Here is a 17,064-nt window from a genome sequence, read left to right on the forward strand (position 1 = left end):
TGGGGACCCACTGAGTGGCACCGTCCACTCTGTCTCAACACTGGGGTTGGGGGCCCGCGGTCCGAGGGTGCAGGATGACAGTGCCACGGGGGCTGCGGTGTTGAGTCCCCACTCCCCTGGGTGGAGCGGGGCCCGTGACAATGACGTGGCTGTACTGTCGCTCACCCTGTGACCCTGGGCTCGCGGCTGCAGCTATGTTTCTCTCCCGTTAAAAGGAGCCCTGGGACAGCCTCGACCCCCTGCACCACCTCGGCGCCTCCTTCGTTCACTGCCCGCCCCAGAGCGGAAGGTTTTGTTAACGTGGCGTCGGTACTGAGCCTTCGGAAGGAACGAGGTGCTATGAATAAAAGGGGGGAGAAACAACCCGCTGATCTCATCCCTACCGTCTAGGGGCTTGCGTTCTTGGGTTTGTCAAAAATACATATTTAAACTTTCATTTGCTAATTCTTTTACACGGAGCAGGGGGAATGGAGAGGGAGTGGTTTCCTTACGTGAGCTCACTAACTGAGATTAGCTATTTTTAGAAAAAGCTTCCTTATTTTGAATAAGGAAGTGCATGCTCCCCAAGAGGCTGTCACGGAAGGAGGGGGCTGCCAGCACCCCACTCGAGTCCCCCGGTATGTGCCACTTCTGGGCCCCAAGGCCCCATTATCACCAGCCATGGTCACCCGGGAGTCTCCATGGCTCACGCCCATCCCTCAGCTACCCCAGCGAACGGCTGGTGCGGCTGGAGGGTGATTACCCCAAGTCACTGTCACTTACCTGTGTAGCAGGTGACTCTGCCGTGCACCTGCGCGGGGTCCCCAGCAGGACCGGCTGCCGCTGCCCACGGCAGTAGCTGGGTCAACAGAACCCTTTTGCTTACTGTGCCCGTTCCCCGTCCTAGCCCGTCACTGTCCCACCGGGACGTTCTGGGACCTCCTCCCGTGTAAGCCACTTGCCTTCCAATCTGGTTTCAGGGTCTGCTTCTGGGGTCCCCAACCCAAGAGAGAATCAACGGCACGAGGACGAGGGCTGAGAGAGGGTCTCTTGGGAATCTGGGGTGGCCACGGACACCTCCATTTTTTTTTTTCTCGATAGCACATCATCTCCCATGGGAAGGGTCAGCAAGCCACAGCCCGCGGCCAAATCCAAAGCACAGTCTTACATTCTGGTAGAGTCTGGAGTGAAGAATTGTTGCTACTTTTTTGTTTCGTTTGGTCAGGATCTCATGATGGGGACGTTTACTGTTCCCCCGCCCCCCCTCCAGTGTTGTTGAGATATGATTGATACGTAACAGTGTATTTGCTTCAGGTACACAACACAGTGATTCGGGGTCTGGACATATTGTGCAATGCTCACCACAGTAAGTTTGGTTAACTTCCACCAATACACATGGTTAAATTTTTTTTCTCATGATGACGACTTTAACGGTTTACTCTCTTAGCAGCGGTCAAACACAGACTACGGTATTTTTAGATCGCCACTTTTAAGGTTCCCACAATTCTTAACGTGTGACAACGTGCCAGAAATGGCCACCAAACTGTGCGTTTTAAAACATTTTCCTGAAAGGAACGGACTCTTTTGACACACAGGGCGATGCGAGCATGCTTTTCCCACGTCGAGTAGAGGGCTTGCTTTAAAAAGATGTTGATTCATTACCCAGGAAGGTGGCGTGGGTGGGTTTACAGCCGTAGGAGGAAATCTGTCGTCCTTCTAACGTGTCAGGTGTCTCATCTGGAGCTATCACCGGTGCGCGTGGGAAGCCTTTTGGGAATGTGTGGTCTGGGTCACATGACCTTGAACTGAGAGACCAGCACATTTGTTTCCAGGAAGCTCTCTCCTGTATCTGCGAAGTGGGCTAGGAATTCCTGCCCCGCTCGTTTGTCGTGAGAAGCCAGGGAGGATGGTGAGTAAACATGTGATCTGATCTGTTTCCTCTCCTGCCCTCGCCACACACTTGCCTTCAAGTGGAGGCTGGAACCAAGGACAGTTTAGTGTGGCTTCTTTATTTTTTTTTAACGTTTATTCATTTTTGGGACAGAGAGAGACAGAGCATGAACGGGGGGGGGGGGGGGCAGAGAGAGAGGGAGACACAGAATCGGAAACAGGCTCCAGGCTCCTGAGCCATCAGCCCAGAGCCCGACATGGGGCTCGAACTCACGGACCGCGAGATCGTGACCTGGCTGAAGTCGGACGCTTAACCGACTGCGCCACCCAGGCGCCCCAAAGATCACTTTCTTTTTTTTTATTTTTGGGACAGAGAGAGACAGAGCATGAACGGGGGAGGGGCAGAGAGAGAGGGAGACACAGAATCGGAAACAGGCTCCAGGCTCTGAGCCATGAGCCCAGAGCCCGACGCGGGGCTCAAACTCCCGGACCGCGAGATCGTGACCTGGCTGAAGTCAGACGCTTAACCAACTGCGCCACCCAGGCGCCCCTAGTGTGGCTTCTTTAAAGTTTCCAGCATCTCTGGTAAGCATCAGACAAGCACCAGACGAAAGGCGGTTTATAGATACAAAATGCCGCTCTGATTACAATTAAGCCTTATGCCCAAAGTGATATAAATAAGGGGAGTAACAATAAAGAGGAAAAAAGTATCACAGCCTCGGTGCAGGAATCCACGTGTGCGACTGATCTGTGGGCTCAGGGACCAGGTAAACGGAACTGCACACGGCTGGGGGACCGTGGGCACAGACTCTGAGAAATTAAGCGTCTCCTCCTTAGGAGCGAGGAGGCGATGAGGGTAACCATCTCTGTTCTTGGCTGGGTAACGGGCGACCCTCCTTCCGCCTCTGCGTCCCCTTCCTCTCACCCCCAGGGGGCGCTCTTTCCTCCGCCTTGGTACCAGGCTTCCATCAGCTCCCTTGCGCCTGGACCGTGCCAACCCTCTCCGCCGCCAGCTTCCCGTGCAAATCCCACCCATCCGGGGGTCAGGACCGCACCCGATGGTTCGCGCACCTGCCTCTGTGCCCGCACTGCGCTGAGCCCTTTCACAGAGTAGCTCAATCCCACTGTGACTGCAGGTCTTGGTTTGGGCTTCCCCGGAAACCAAGGCCGAGACGGGGAACTCTGTGCACATGGTGTACTTGGGAGGGGATCCCAGGAAACAAGGTAGGAGCAGGAGGAAACAAGGCTGGGGAGGCCGAGAACACAGCGCGCTTGGAGAACAGGTGAGCACTGGGGACGGAGGAGCGCTGCCCCCTGGGGGGCCCTGGGGACAGCTCAGAATGGCATGGGGTGACCTCCCCTGGGGAGTGCGAAGCTGTTCTTTATCCACCAGCTCCTGGAGTGCCTGGAAAAGGCCCCCGGGGGCACAAAAATGCACATACAGCTAGAGGGAACCAGTGGGTGCCCACTAAAACCAATTCCAAGGGAGGAACCTCGGAGTTCTGCCGACACGCGGAGGAAGCCAGTCCCCATCTTGCAGATGGGGTTACTAGTGCTGGCCGCTGACTCATGGTGGAACCAGGGACTCCTACTATTCTGTTGAGGAGTCTCACCTCCTATTCCTCGCCCCCCGCCCAGCGCCGAGAGGAATCCAGTTGTACGGAAAAGAGCACGGATTACGTTCATGACCAAACCACCAGCCCTCAGGCCCCAGGGCCCTTGCACATCCACCCTCGGAATCCTGTGAGGCCCAGCACGTGCCTTTGCTGCCTGTCCTTGAGCCTGAAGCGCACACATTTGAACTGGCTCCCGCTTGCAGCGAGAGGTGGGAGTGAGGTGGGGAAAACTCACTGTCAGAAGCAAGATCCAGATATGGACGAAGTCATGAGACCTCCCAGGGGAAGGGGCCTCGGGCTTCGGTCTCTGAGGGAGAAGGTGTTTCAAAGCACAGATCCTCTGCCAAAAATTAAAATGAATTTCAGTCCTAAGTTGCGTCACGTTTCTCCACACAATTACAGGGAGTTATATTACATATAACTTATATATGTTATATTACATATAAGTTATATATAACTTATATTATATATGTTATATTACACATAACTTAATGCCCGCCCAAGTGGCTTCTCAAGGCCCCCTGCCTCCTGTCCCTAGTGCCCAGCTGCTCCCGAGACCCTAATGGCCAAACTCACCCCCTGCCTCAACTCCTCCCCAAGCCCTGGCTCGGGGGCTCCCTCCCCCCCCTTCCCAGCCCGTCCTGTCAATCAGAGTCCAGCAAGAGTCCCTCATCTTTAGGAAGTGGAAACCAGACACATTGCCAAAAGAATCTTTTCAGTGGGAGAGGAGAGAGAACACTTTCTGCATCTGGGCCCCTTCGATTGGACAGATATGCATCGATGTTGATGAGTCTGGCTGACCTGTGTCCCTGGGTCCTGGGAGGGGGCTTCTGAATCCTTGAAATTTCCCAAATGACAGAGGAACATCTGTCACGCAGGGCTCAGCCCTCACCTGGGTTTATGCTAACAAGACGATGAAGATGGGGGGGGGGGCACACCAGAAGGGACCCACTGTGTGCTTACAGGGTTGGGGCTCCAAGTCGGGTGACGTGAGCCCAATGTCTGGGGAGGGGAAGGGGCTGGAGACAGAGTTCAACCACGTGACCAGGGATTCGATCGATCACGCCCAGGTCGTGAAACACCAATAAAAACTGGACCCCAAGACTCCTCCTGCTTTGGGGTGGTAATCAGACGTGTGCGTGGGGAACGAGAAACATCTTCCCAGTCCCTGCCTATGGGTCTCTTCTTTCGGCTGGTCCTAATTCACAGCCTTTACCACAAAACAGTAGAAGTCAGCACAGTGTTTTCTTGGTCTAACAGTTGTTCCTGTGAATTATTGAACCTGAGGGAACCGCCGGGGGCTGCAAATCTGTAGCCAGATGGTCAGAAGTGTGGGTGGCCTGGGGACCTTTGGGCTCGCAGCGAGCTTCTGAAGTGAGGATGGTCTTAGCTGCAGCATTTGACCGAACTCGTAGTCGGTGTCAGAACTGGACTGTGATGAGCGTCCTCCTTGTAAGATGATAGAACGGAGATGAAAATGTGTCATTCTGTTTGGAGGAAGTCGCTTTTCAGGTTTGACTAATTCATTGCGCTGGGACCTAGATTTTCCCCTCAGAATTCTGTCCTTGTGTTTTGTTTCGTTTTTTGACTAAAGATGAGCATAAGAGTGAAAAATTGTCGGCTGGGCCTTGAAAACCGGGCCACAGTGAACTGCGAGCCTTGGAGCCTACAGTCCTGTGTCTCCCTTAAAAAAAAAAAAAAAAAATACATATATATATATATATATATATACACACACACACGTATATATACACACACATATAATTATGTACAATATTATGTATATATTATGTATATATATTATTATATATATGTATATATATACCTATAAATGTCTACTTATTTATTTTGAAAGAGAGAACACAAGTGGAGGAGGGGCAGAGAGAGGGAGAGAGAGAGAATCCCAAGCAGGCTCTGAGCTGTCAGGGCAGAGCCTGACGTGGGGCTCAAACTCACAAACCGTGAGATCGTGACCTGAGTGGAAACCAAGAGTCGGACGCTTAAAGGACTGAGCCCCCCAGGCACCCCCGGGCTTCCCTTTTATGAGGAGATGGTCCAGTCAGGGTCAGAGGCCACATTCACAAAGAATCCCAGCCTCCCTCTACAGATCGGGTGCATCATGATTCTACCCAAATTCTTCCATAAGAGCCAACAAATTAACGACTCCTGAGACCCTTGAAAGCCTCGTAAGTGGCAAAGAACCTCCAAAGGAGACCCGGTTTGCTTGGCGTCTTCAGAGTTATTGGGATCAAGCTGGGGTTTGGTTTCTTTCGTTTACTCATTTGTTTCCAAAAATAAATGTCGGGAGGACAGATGCTCCGGTGTACTTGAAACGGTTGGAGAACCAGGCAAAAAGGCGACAAAATATGAAATGGATCGTGGCTAAGGGTTTTTCGAAAGCCGAGGAGGACAGCGCTAGGACCCAAGCACAGACTATGTACCGTTGATCTTGGCCAGCTTGTGCCCCCCACCCCGGGTTTCCAGGGCAAAAGTCCCCATCAGGTAGTCACGAAAGAGAAATGCTCTATTCGCGTCTGCAGCTTGGGATTCGAGGTCCTCGGGGAATACTCATTTCTGTCATGCAACCCAAATATTTACGGAGCGTGAGGGGAGCGTGGCCCAACGCGAGCCACTTTTGCTGGGAGCCTTCTCTCAGAGGCTTCAAATAGTTCCAGAGCCTCTGCAGCGGGTCTGGGGACAGGGTGAGCACTTTGATGTCCTATGATCCCACGGTGGGGTCCCCGGTCCCCCATCCACCAACCCTGACATCTTGGGCAACCTCAGCTCCCTCATTCGCGAAAATGCAGATACTAATTACTACTTAGGGCGGGTCAGATAGTCTTTCCCCCACTCCCCAATTCATGTCCACTGGCACCTTGGAATGTGGTTCTTCGGAAGCAGGGTCTTTGCAGATAGAGTCAGCTAAGGGTCTCGAGAGGAGAGCATCCTGGCCTGAGGGTGGACCCTAAATGATGGGTGGAGAGCACACAGACGGACACACCCAGGGAAAGTCCCGTGAAGACGGAAGCAGAGATCGCAGTGATGCGTCCACAGGCCAAGGGATGCCAAGAATTCCTGCAACCGTCAGGAGCGAAGGCACGGGGAGGAGGGAGCAGAGAGCGCCTCCAGAAGGAACAGATGCCCCAGCACCTTGATCGCGGACTCGTGGCCCTCCGGACCCGTGAGAGAATCTGTTCTGTTGTTTTAGCCCCCCGCCCCCGCCCCAGCGTGCGGTGATTAGTTACAGCACTCCCAGGGGACTGTGGCACGGTCAGGGCGAAGAGGACTCCAGCGTTTGGTCGGCGTGAATGCTCGGCCAGTTCTTTCTCGTTCTGTTCTTTCCGTTCTCGGCTGTTTTGGTGGATGAGACTGCAGCTACGGGAGGCGTTCGGCTCCGTCCCGCAGCTCCCGCGTTTACCCACTGAAAAACGTCTTCGCGGGGCTCGGTCTCCGTGCCCGGGCGTGGGCGCATACGCTTCGGCTTCTCCTTTATTTTCGTAGGTGCGGCGGACATTGCCGGTTTCCTGCTCGCGTGGCGCTCGTTGGCATCCATGTCTGGGCACGCTGGCCCACCCCTGGCTCACGACTGCAGCGGCCAGAACCCTTCCTGAGAACCCCCTCTGGCTTTTAGCCCCGGCTTGGTTTGCAGGTGGGACAGAGAGTGGAGACCTCCCTCCACCCCCGGCTCCCCTTCAACCAATGATCGGCGACAGTCAGTGAATAAGTCGCCAGGTCCCCACCCTCCACCTGGGGTGTCCCCAGGTGTGAGCCACAGCTTCCTACCGCCCTACCGCCCCCAGCAGGAGTGAGCCCTGCTCGGTTGGCCACGTCGGCGAGCTGCTTGGTGACATACACAGTATTGGCTTTCTTCCTGGATTGGTCCCCCGTGGCTTCTGGAACAAATGACCACAAGCCACGTGGCTGGACACAGAAGACATTATGCCCTCACAGTCCTGGAGGCCAGAAGTCTGAAATCAGCATCCCGGGATGACATCAGGCGTCAGTGGGACCGCGCTCCCTCCGGAGACCGGAGGGAGATTCTCTAGGGGAGAATCTTTCTTTGCCTTTTCCGGTTTCTGGCGGTTGCCAGTGACCCCTGGCATCCTTGGATTGTGGGCACATCACTCCAGTTTCTGTCTGTGTCTCCGCATGGTCTCCTCTTCTGCGGTCAAATCCCTCTCTGCCTCCCTCATATAAGGACACCTGCGAGTGTCTGAAGGCCTCTCCCAGACCAGAACAATCTCCCTGCTTCGAGATCTAGAACTTAACCGCATCTGCAAAGACCCTTTTTTGCCACACAAGGTAACCGTCACAGGGATTAGGACTCGGGTATCTTTGCGCGGGTGGGAGGGGGGGGCGCGGCGTTATTCAGCTGACTACACTTCCCTTCCTGGAATCAACTCCCCGATAAACTACTCACACTCCCCTCCTAGTCTCAGGATCCGAGACTATTATGTCATAGGGAATGAGAATCACTCTTTAAGGAATGATTTACACACGTGATGTGCTGACATTTCTCTAGCAATCATACTTACAGGAGTCGGAACAGGGTTGTTAAATTCTTTGAGGGTTATTAACTCAGAACCATAATCCGAAGGTGGAGGGAACAATTGGCTTGAATAGGCTTTTGGATAACAATAATCCCCCCCCCCCAAAAAAAAAAAGGAAACCAGGGAGAAGTCTGATGGGGACTCTCACTGCCACTGAAAACACTTCTCAACTTCAGTCTCTGTGGCTTATAATTTGATCTATCTCGCGGGAGAGGAGTTTGGGTGGGAGGGCCCCAGGCCCGACGGAGCCGAACCCTTAGCCGTAATCCGTCACTTGTAGCGGGGTGTGGAAAGTGGGAATGAATGGTGAGCTCGTCCCGCTGGGCCTTCATCAGGGCGGGCGAGGCTGAAAACCCCCCAGTTCCCCACGGCTGCTTCCTCGACACCAACGCTGAGATCATGACTCTGAGGCCGACGCTTCAACTTTCGCTGGCGGGGCTGAAAGTCACCGTACCGTTTCTGGAGATGTTCTTGGAAGTGACGTTTAAGTGGAGACCCCGAGGATGAAAAGGAGTGAGCCGACTTAGAGATGAGGCCGAGACAAGGCCGAGACAACGTCTCCTGGCAGAAGGAGACGTAGCAGGGAAGAAAAGACCCAGGATAGGGGCGTCAGGTAGAATGACACAGATCAGAGGCCGCGAGAGGCAGGGGCCCGTCGTGGCCCCCTGCTGCAGTGTGTGCGTCTCCTCAGAACATACCGGAAGGCCCCCCGAAGGCCTGGGGGCAACATCAGGACCTGAGAGGTGTTTTAAGGACATGGCTCACTCCAGCTACCGTGTGCGGAAAGCACCAGGAAAGGGGGAGGGTGGGAGCAGGAGGCCAGGTTAGGCGGCTTCGGACGCGTGGGTGGGACGAGATGGACCTTGACTGGGGGGCACCCTGGCTCCACGCTCCTCTCTGGGCTGAACCGTGTCCCCGGCAAACTCAAGTGCTGGAGTCCTAGCCCCCAGCACTCCTGCGTGTGACTGTGTTCGGAGATGGGGTCTGTAGACAGGTGACTAAGGTAAAGCGAGGTCACAAGGGCGGCTCCCAGTCCGCTCTGACTGGGGTGCTTCTAAGAGGAGGAGGTCAGGACACAGACAGGCACGGGGGGACGAGCAGGTGAGGACACAGGAGAAGAAGGCCATCCGGGCACCGAGGGGAGAGGCATTAGGAAGACAGCCGCCCCGCCCACACCTGCATCTCAGACTTCAGCCTCAGGGACTGCGAGAAAACAGCTTCCTGTTGTCTAAGCTGCCGGTGTTTGTTACTTTGTCACACACTGTCACAGACCGTTAGGCTGAAACCTGCTGTCCCTGTCGGACGGGTCCAGGCTCTTTTCCCCTCCTGCTTTCTCCGCCGGCCTTGCCTTCTCTCCGTTCACAGCTCTCTCGCAGGTGTGCGCACAGGCTGGCCCGCCCACGCACACACAAATGTCACCCTCTGGGGTGGCCTTCTAGGATCATGGCGGGATGGGGCCTAGAGTTCTTAACGCACCGTCTGTCTGCAGATAACTCACTCCAAAATTCTGAACTGCCCCTTCGGCTGCCCCAAGTCTCCTACACATTTAGAGCGATTCTCCAACCAAACGAATGTCACTCCCACATTACAGAGGCAGACCAAATTAGCATTTAGCAGAGAAAGGGGCTTCTTCTTCTTTTTTTTTTTTTTTCGCAAATCATATAACTCTAAATTACCTTCAATTTCCTAAATGGAATCTGGCTCGTGATTCACTCTAGTATGGAGTAGTCTGTAATGAGATTATATTATGTTTGGGGGAAAACATTCAAATGACCAAGATAATTAATTTTGCATAACAACCAACATATAGCAAGATCCAAAGCCGTAACTCAAAGCCAGCAACCTGCCGGGGCCCCTGGGGGTGATAATGTTTCTTTCAAAACACAGTAACAAAGACAGTTCCAGAGACCCGTGAAATGCAGAGGTTTTAAAGCTGGAAATGTCGGGGCTCTTTCCGTTCGAGCCACAATGCTCGTATTTTCTCAGAAGCTGTCATTTACCGTGGATCTCTCCTGGGTTTGGGAAGATAAAAGAAATCCTCCGGCCCCAAAGACTATCTTGGACGCGCTTTGCTGGGAAAAATCTTTAGAGAACCGATTCCAAGTATGCAAAACGTTTGGTGCTGTTTCAGGGCTCAGCTTACGGCAGGATGGAGAGTGTGTGTGTGTGTGTGTGCGCGCGCGTCACACGCTCATCTTGTAAAAGAAAGAATAAGATCAAACCCTCTTTGCTTCTTTGAATCCTCATCGCCAGGTGGCTTGATTTGTATGATATCAGACTTGTCTGAACATCTGGGAAGGAACTGACGCTCGGGCGGCAGCAATTTTCCGGTTCTGATTCATTGTTAAAAATCACCTCGGAAAGAGCCAGGACCTGGCAGGCCGCGCCACCCCCCCCCCCCCCGCCCCCCATCCTTGTATCCCTTGGCTGCGTGTAATTCTAACACAGTCTAGGAATATGTGTGAGATCGGGAGCCAGAGAAGCTACATTCTTGCAAAGATCTGCTGCCAACTGCCTGCATGGTCTCGAAAATAAATTCCTGCACTCAAACACTGACGCATGAATCTGTGCACAGTAGCCCCGCCCACAACAGCCAGGATTGGAGAACGGAGATGTCCATCAACGGATGAGGGGATAAAATAAACTGTGGTACGTCCACGCGGCAGAACACTACTCAGCCATAAAAAGGAACTAAATCCTGAACACAGATGCTAAGTGACAGAAGCCAGACACAAAAAGGTCACGTGCTGTAGAATTCCTTTTACGTGAAATATTCAGCATAGGTAGATCCCCAGAGTCAGAACGCAGATCGGTGGGTGCCCGGGGCTGTGACAAAGGGGGAGTGGGCAGTGACAGCTTCACGGTGCGGGATTCCCTTTTGGGGTGAGAGTGTTTTGGAACCAGGTAGAGGTGGTGATTGCACAACATTGTGAATCGTGCACTTAAAAAAACTTTTTTTAATCTTTATTTATTTTTGAGAGAGAGCATGAGCAGGATAGGAGCAGACAGAGAGGGAAACACAGAATCGCAAACAGGCTCCAGGCTCTGAGCTGTCAGCACAGAGCTCGACGTGGGGCTCGAACCCAAGAACCATGAGACCACGACCTGAGCCGAAGTCGGACGCTTAACCGACTGAGCCCCCCAGGTGCCCCATGAATTGTGCACTTTAAAATGGTTAACTTTAGCCTGGCTCAGTCAGTACAGCATGTGACTCAGGATCTCAGGGTTGTGAGCTAGAGCCCCAGGTTGGGTGTGGAAATTACTCAAAACTAAAATCTTAAAAATAAAGTAAAATAAAATACGTAACTTTACATTACGTGAATTTTACCTCCATGAAAGAAAGAGACGTTCCTGCTGTCACTGTCCACCCCCCGCACCCCTCCCCCCCTAGGTCTTGGGGACTTTCTGGGAAAATCAGGGCGATGGACCCCCAACAGAGACTATCTGGGCTGGCCCTGTGATCGGCTGGAACAGGTGCATCAGAAGTGACGCTACGTAGCTTTCACGGCTGGGTAGGAGGACACCTGCAGTTTCCGTGTAAGGAACGCCCCCCCCTCAGAACCCAGCCGAGCCGGTGAGAAAGCGCAGGCCGCCCGAGGGGCCAGGATGGAGCTCAGAGGCACCGGGCGCCAGCTGTGTGACACCAGCCGTGCCAGGGAGCTATCTCGATGTTCCAGCCCGGCTGTGCCCTTGGGCGAGGCGCCCCGCCAGCCTCACCTGGATGGAGGTTTGGTTTACGCACAGAGACAGCGATCACCACGGAGGCAGGCGCAAAAAGAAACATATCCCTCTCTGCGTATGTATCTCTATACCTATCTCTGCATCTCTCTAGACATAAAATTCCGTCTATTCCTATCCACCTCCAGATTCACAAAGTGGCTGACACAATGATGGAGGCTGGCAAGTCCATCCTCTGTAGGGCAGGCCAGCAGACTTGAGTCCCAGGGAAGATGTTACAGCTCACATCCTCTGACAGGTGACTGGCACAACTCCCTGTTCCTCAGGGCACCCTAGTCTCATTTTCTTGCAGGGCCTTCACCTGATTGGGTGAGGCCCACCCACCTCACGGAGGGTCGCCTGATTTACTCAAGGGCCACTGATTTCACCGGGAGTCTCATCTAAAAAAACACCTTCATGGAAACATCTGGATTGGTGCTTGACCTCATCTCTGGATACTGTGGTCCAGCCAGGTCGACACATAAAGGTAACCCTCGTGGCAGGCAATGAACCTCGCGACGGTGGGCTTTGGGCACTGGGCCTCAAATTTCACTTCCATGCTCTGCCCACATCCTCTTGGGTCCCCTTCCATTTCCAGAGCTGCCTGCCTGGGGCACAGAGAGCTGGAGCACCTAGGGGTGCTTGGCCCCCCAGAGCGGCTCCCACCCTATGACCGACCAGGCCAGGCGCGGGAAGCCCCACCCGTCTCCTCGGGCCGTGGGCCCATCTTAGGTCCGCTTCTGGGAAACCCGGCCTGACACAAGGTTGCCCTGGGAAGAGCGGGGCCAAGGATGATGCGTCCATGTGCATTTGTGGAAGCAAATGTTTTCTGGGGTGGGGCTGACATCTTCCAGCCGACGGGAATGAGGAGGCTTTCCAGGCAAGGGACAGAATTTACATGTCCGCCCCGACTTTGCCAGCATCGGTCCTGCCTTCTCCCCACAAGGCCTTGATAGATGCTGGAGAAGGTGACCCTTCTCCGTGAGGGCCTCATCCTTTACGTAGCAGAACCGAGATGCAAACCCCGTGCCCCACAGGGCGGAGTCGTGGCCTCCCTGCGTGCTGACGGCTCTCCTCTCCCAGTCACGCCTTCTCCCTGCGGCCCCCACCCCAGCCACGCCGCAGGAGCAACAAAGCACAGATGAACTCCCGATGTGAGCCACACCGTCCCCCGTACCGCTCGGTGATCGCCGACTTTACACGCTCCCGGAAAGGTGCGCTGATGTTTGGTGACGGATATGGAAATTCAATAAAAGGCAAGTTAATTAAAACAGAACAAGCTGTTGCCTGGGGCAGCAAAATGTAACTGCTTATTATGTGAGTGAATGTTGAGATACGGGGGAGTATAATTTTCTCTCTCTCCCCCTGTGTTTCTGGGAGTCTGTTTGGCAAAGTCAGAGCGGGAGTCTGCCAGACGGGGATGGCTGGTTCCAGCCTGAGATGGGTGTTATGCACATGCGTGTGGCTGGCCCTGGGCACGGGGTTGCAGGTGAAGGAAACCCACAGACTGTGGGCTCCCGGGCGGGCCCGAAGCCTGTCTCCAGCTTGCTTGTAACCCAGTGCCAACGCAGCGCCCTGCACCCGCTAAGGACACCTGTTGCTAATTGCTGCCATAGTGTCTGAAACGGGTGTCCTGCCGCGGCCCGAACTGTCTCCCCGTCCCCAAACCATGTGTTGAAGTCCTAACTCCCCCCCCGGACCTCAGCCTGGGCCTGTATGTGCAGAGCAGGTCTGTAAAGTAACCAAGTGAAAATGAGCCACGCGGGTGGGCCCTAAGGAACAAGGATTAGGACGCACACAGAGGAAAGATCAAGTAAGGATACGGGGACAAGATGGCCATCTACAATCCAAGGAGAGAGAGCTCAGAAGAAACCACCCCTGCTGACACCTCGATCTTGGATTTCCAGCCTGGAGAACTTTGAGAAAAATACAGGTCTGATGTCTAAGCCACCAAGTCTGGGGGGGGGGGGGGGCGTCTTGCTATGGTAGCTCAGCAAACTCTTCTGCACCTGCCCATTTGTTACCGTTCAGGGGTCTTCAGGTGGGTGGGTGGTTGTGCCGGTCTTAGCGGAGCTCACCTGTGGCAGGGACTGGACGTCAGGGGGTCCTCAGCTGGGGACGACAGCAATGTCGCTGTGCTCCACGTGGTTTCTCATGGCTCTCGGGAGCCTGGGCTTGTTGTCAGGGTGACGGAGGGCTGGGGAACGGGGAGAGGAGGGGGGGAGAGAGAAGTGGGAGAGGGAGAAGGATGGGGAGAGAGAGGGGGAGAGGGAAGGGGGAGGGGGGAGAGGGAAGGGGAGGGAGGGGGGAGAGAAATGGGGGAGAGAGAAGGGGGGAGGGAGAATGACGGGGAGAGAGAGGGGTAAGGGGAGAGGCAGAGGGAGACGGAGAGAGAACAGGTCTCCCCCGGACCAGGCTCCCTCCCTGCGCACCACCTCTTTTGCTGCATCCTATTGGCCAGAGGCAATCACGTGGGCACTCTCGCTCCGGGGGCTGGGAGACAGACCCAGCCTCTCCATTGGGGACGTTGCAGGGTCAAAGGGCACGCATTTCGGGAGGGGTGGGGAAACGGGGTCTCTTCTGCAACCAACCCGGGGGATTCCTAAATGTTTTGAGTGTAAAAATCCGAACTTCAAATCTGAGGAATTGGCAGGTGGTCAAGAGGGACAGAGGGGCGCCTGGGTGGCTGAGTCGTGCGAGTATCTGACTCTTCATTTCCGCTCAGGTCACGATCCCGCAGTCATGGGCTCTCTCTCCCTCTGCCCCTGCCCCCTCAAAAATATGACAAATAAAAAAAATAAAAAGAGGAACAGAAACATTTACAAATTTGCAGTGACACGGTGTTTAAGGCTTATGCTGCCCCTTCTACACGCGGTAAACGACAAAGCCGGTGGCAATCCCTGATCGGAGTCCAACAGAAAAACTCCGATCTCTGCCAGAGTCAGGAGTGCAGGCCGGGTGCTCAGAAAGCCCTTGTCTGGGTCCCCAGCCTAGAGGGGGTGTCCCTGCCACTGTTTCTCAGACTCCTCTGGTGTCCCCCCCCCCCCCCCCGAGCGCTTCCCACGCCGGTCACCACGTGTGGCTCCGGGGACCTCCTCGTTTGCTAGATGGCACATCAGGTGAGGGCAGGGACCTTACCCGGCTGGCTGCAAGCCCAGCCTAGGCTTGTTGACTTCTCAACTCCCCAAGGGGCTCCCCCACCCCTTAGGGGCTTCTCCTGGGAGGAAGCAGAGAATAACGGGTTGAGAAAGTCCTTCCTTGTCCGCCTCATTCCTTTCCAGCAGCCCCGGAAATAAACGGAGATTTATTTACAAGGGAATAAAAAGGTTTGCATTTCTAATGGGCTGGGAACCATTAAGTTGATGCGATCCTCGGCCTGCCTGCCAGGGATGGGAGAGAGACAGACGGCAAAAGTGCCAGCAGGTTTTGCAACTAAAACAAACCCCCCTCCCCTCCCAGGCCTGTCGTGGCCCCAAGGGCCGGGCTCTGGGGGGGGGGAGGTCCTAAAGCTAACAACGGTTTGGTTTGTAGCTTTGTTTGAACCCCGCTTTGTCCGGCAAGATGTTTCTCAACAGCCCAGAAATATGTGAGTACATTCCTTGAACACGTATAATTTAGTTCCAATTGCTCCTTGCTGGTGCAAGCCGCAAATGAAAATAAACAAGATTCATACTTATTTTCAAGCACGTAGCGATAGGAGCAAAATTAACGCTGGTAAATAACACCCTTCTGAAAAAGGCTGCTGTTGGTAGAGGCTGCTCGGTACCCTGAAAACTAATTCTGAGGCGGAAAAGACCCAGTAATCAAGACGGGAACAGCAGATTTCAGGGCGGCGATGCGGCGGGACACGGGGGCCGGCCCAGGGGGCGCGACGCAATTTATTTCTCTCGGGCGTCTTCCCAGGCAAGTTTAGCTCTACAGCTAATTACCGACTTTCTATGCAAACACGAACAGAGCGCGTGGGGTACCATTCATCAAGCCGAGGGAATCAGAAGACACCGTAGGACAACAGGCCATGGGGAGCTGCACCCGGGCCAAGGAGAGGTTGATAGCAACCGCCGCGAACTAGGGGGTGAAAGGCCCCCAGGCAGGAGGGCCTCGTGGCCGGAGGGGTCTGGGTATTACTGGGAGGCTGGCCACAGGCAGGCCAAGGTGTCCTGCAGGGGACCAGGAATAAGGCCTCTGGTCTGATGGGCGTAGCGGACTGATCACAGGAGAGGAAGGGTTGCCAGGCCTGTGTGGGCGCGTGTGGGGTGCTTGGGCGATTCAGGCGCTGGGGGGGAGGGGTTTCGCTCAAAATTCCGAGGTAGACAAGGAGACGGTCCGGGGGAACTCGCGTGTGTCAAGAGGTCGATGGGTGGGTGTCTTGCGGTGGGCAGGCCAGCAGTGGGGACCTTACAGGGAACGATGACCACGGCAGGCCCAAGGGATGGGGCAGAGGCCACCTGGAGGTGACAGACAGTCGGGGTTGGGGATGGGCTCCGGGGGAGGGGCCGGAAAGTCAAACCCACAGTCTGTCTCTTCACCCTTCGGAGATCCGAGTAGGAGGAAGGCTGAGATGCTGACTTTCGGCTGAGGGTATTGGGAGGACACATCAAGGGGGACATGGGTGGGTTCCTGATGTCACCAAGTGCCGGGTGAGGACAGCAAATGGAGCTTCACTATTCATGAAGGACCTTGCGCCCCCAGGGGAGGCCGGCAAATGGGGGCCGAGACAGGGGAGTTGGAAAGACCATTATAGACCCACCTGGGGAAGCCAGATTCCTGCTCCTAAATCCAGGGTTCTCCAGATGAAAGCAGGTTTGAGTGTAAGCCTGACACATGCACCTAGAGTGAACTCACTGAAAACAGAAGTAGGAGGTAAGGTGTAAAACCCCAATGTGTCCAGAGCATTCTGGAAATAATAGAGGAAGCTAGATCAGCTGTTGGCATCTAATCAAAAATTTTTAAAAAAGGAGGGGCATCTGGGTGGCTCAGTCTGTTGAGTGTCGGACTTCGGCTCAGGTCAGGAGCTCACGGTTCATGAGTTTGAGCCTTGAGTCAGGCTCTGTGCTGACAGCTTGGAGCCTGGAGCCTGCTTAGGATTCTGCATCTCCCTCTCTCTGCCCCTCCCCACTCTCTCTCTCAAAAATAAATAAACATTAAAAAAAAATTGAAAAGAAAAAGAAACCAAAACAGAAACCCAATGAACCCACTGATATTTTCCTTAAGCACCTTCTGTTTTGTGTTTTGTTTTGTTTTGTTTTGTTTTGGCTTTGTTTAGACTCTGTGGTCAGGCCCAAGCAGTTCCGACTATGGTAATTGGAGCCAGT

General features: G+C 54.4%; 1 protein-coding gene across 3 annotated transcripts in view; it reads right to left on the minus strand.

The window, feature by feature from the left end:
• The window catches only part of CARD11 (caspase recruitment domain family member 11), a 145,499-nt gene extending 131,481 nt beyond the window's left edge, over positions 1–14,018 (minus strand). For all 3 annotated transcript variants that reach the window (XM_047837670.1, XM_047837668.1, XM_047837667.1), the window contains exons 1-2: positions 13,831–14,018; positions 3,721–3,825 (exon numbers count right to left, since the gene is read on the minus strand). The gene's annotated coding sequence lies outside the window, so the exon portion shown is untranslated. The remainder of the gene's footprint in view (positions 1–3,720; positions 3,826–13,830) is intronic.
• Positions 14,019–17,064: the final 3,046 nt, after the last annotated feature.

Source organism: Prionailurus viverrinus, chromosome E3 (genome assembly GCF_022837055.1).
Source record: "Prionailurus viverrinus isolate Anna chromosome E3, UM_Priviv_1.0, whole genome shotgun sequence".
Lineage (NCBI taxonomy): Eukaryota > Metazoa > Chordata > Mammalia > Carnivora > Felidae > Prionailurus > Prionailurus viverrinus.